Genomic DNA, 2,557 nt, shown 5'->3' on the forward strand with positions numbered 1-2,557 from the left:
CAAACGTTAACCAACGTTAAAACTAACGTTAAACAAACGTTCAACAACCGGAAAAAAACTAACGATAAACCACGGTAAACAAACGGAAACACAAAACGGGAAAACAATAAACAAAAGGTAAACACAAAACATTAACAAACAAACACTAACAGGACATTTTGTCAGAAGGATTGGTGCATGGACCTTTCAAGTAGGACCATTCGTTAACGTTCTTAATGAAATGTGTCACGTGTGTGTGTGAGGTTGTGTGTGTTTGTGGTGTTTGTGTGAGTGAGTGGTGTTGTGTGTAGTGAGTGTGTTTGTGTGGAGTGTGTGTTTGTGTGAGTGAGTGTGTGTTGTGTGTGAGTGCGTGGTGGTTGTGCGTGACGTGTGCGTGGTGTAGTGTGTGTGTGTGTGAGTGAGTGTGTGTTTGGAGTGTGTGTGTGTGTGAGTGAGTGTGTGTGTGTGAGTGAGTTGAGTGTGTGTGTGTGTGTGAGTTGTGTGTGAGTGTGTGTGTGAGTGTAGGGTGTGTGGTGTGTGGAGTGTTTGTTGGTGTGAGTGTGTGTGTGTGTGAGTGATGTGTGATTGTGTGGTGTGTGAGGTGTGTGAGTGGTTGGGTGTGAGTGCGTGTGTGTGTGAGTGTGTGTGTGTGGTGAGTGAGTGTGTGTGTGTGAGTGAGTGTGAGTGTGTGTGTGTGTGTGAGTGTTGTGAGTGTGTTTGTGTGTGAGTGCGTGTGTGTGAGTGAGGTTGTGTGAGTGTGTGTTGTGTGTGACGTGAGTGTGAGTGTGTGTGTGTGTGAGTGAGTGTGTGTGTGAGTGTGTTGTGTGTTGTGATTGAGTGTGTGTGTGGAGTGAGTGTGAGTGGTGTGTGTGTGTGAGTGTGTGTGAGTGTGTGTGTGAGTGTTGTGTGTGAGTGAGTGTGAAGTGTGTGTGTGTGTGAGGTGTGTGAGTGTGTTGTGTGTGAGTGAGTGTGTGTGTGGCGTGTGTGTGTGTGGAGTGTAGTGTGTTGTTGTTGTGTGTGCAGCTGTGTTTTTTTTTGTTTTGAGTGTGTGTGTGTGGAGTGTGAGTGAGTGTGTGTGTGAGTGTGTGTGTGTGTGTGCTGCTGGCTGTGTGATTGAGTGTGTGTGTGTGTGTTGAGTGCGTGTGTGTGTGTGTGATGTTTGGTGGTGTGAGTGAGTGTGTGTGTGTGGCGTGCGTGTGAGTGTGTGTGAGTGGTGTGCTGTGTGAGTGAGTGTGGTGTGATTTTGTGTGTGTGTGACGTGAGTGTGGTGTGTGAGTGAGTGTGGAGTGTTGTGTGTGTGTGTTGAGTGTGTGTGAGTGTGTGTGTGTGTGACGTGAGTGTGTGTGTGTGTGTGAGTGCGTGTGTGTGTGTGTGATGTGAGTGTGCGTGTGTGTGTGGGTGAGTGTGTGTGAGTGTGTGTGTGTGTGAGTGAGTGTGTGTGTGGCGGTTGTGGTGTGTGTGATGTGAGTGTGTTGTGTGAGTGAGTGTGAGGTGTGTGTGGTGAGTGTGTGTGCGTGTGTGTGTGTGTGAGTGAGTGTTTGTGTGAGTGTGATGTGTGTGGAGTGAGTGTGTGTTGTGTGAGTGAGTGGAGTGTGTGTGTTGTGTGTGAGTGTGTGTCTGATGTGTGTGTGTGTGAGTGAGTGTGTGTGTGTGTGTGAGTGAGTGGGTGAGGTGTGTGTTTGTGAGGTGCGGTGAGTGTTGGTGTGTGAAAGTGATGTGTGTGGAGTGTCGTGTGTGTTGAGTGAGTGTGTGTGTGTGAGTGAGGTGAGTGTTTGTGTGTGATGCGTGAAGTGGAGTGGTGTGTGGTTGAGTGTGTGTGAGGTGTGTGTGTGTGAGTGTGTGTGTGGGTGTGATGGTTGTGTGTGTGTGTGTGAGTGTGTGTGAGTGTGTGTGTGTGTGGTGTGTGTGAGTCTGCGTGTGAGTGAAGCTGTGTGTGAGTGTGTGTGGGATGAGTGAGTGTGTGGTGAGTGCGTGTGTGAGCTGTGTGTGAGTGTTGATGTGGTGTGTGTGAGTGTGTGTGAGTGTGCGTGAGTTGGTGTGTCGTGTGAGTGTGTGTGAGTGAGTGTTGTGTTGCGTGGAGTGTGTGTGTGAGTGTGTTGTGTGAGTGAGTGTTGTGAGTGTGAGGCGTGTGTGTGTGTGTGTTGTGTGTGTGAGTGAGTGTGTGAGTGTGAGTGGAGTGTGTGTTGAGTGTGTGTGTGTGTGAGTTTTGAGTGAGTGTGTGTGTATTGGTGCTCACTTTGATGCTGAGACGAAACATGGTGAATAATCCACATCCATAACATTATAAATCTCCAGTCAGGCCTCACTGTCTGTCTGTCTGTCTGTCTGTCTGTTTGTCTGTCTCTCTGTCTGTCTGCCTGTCTGTCTGTCTGTCTGTCTGTCTGTCTGTCGGTCTGTCTGTCTGTCTGTCTGACTGTCTGTTTGTCTGTCTCTCTGTCTGTCTGCCTGTCTGTCTCTCTTTCTGCCTGTCTGTCTGTCTGTCTGTCTCTCTTTCTGCCTGTCTGTCTGTCTGCCTGTCTGTCTCTCTGTCTGTTTGTCTCTCTTTCTGCCTGTCTCTCTGTCTGTCTCTCTCTCTGCC

Source organism: Larimichthys crocea, chromosome XIV, assembly GCF_000972845.2.
Source record: "Larimichthys crocea isolate SSNF chromosome XIV, L_crocea_2.0, whole genome shotgun sequence".
Taxonomy (NCBI): domain Eukaryota; kingdom Metazoa; phylum Chordata; class Actinopteri; family Sciaenidae; genus Larimichthys; species Larimichthys crocea.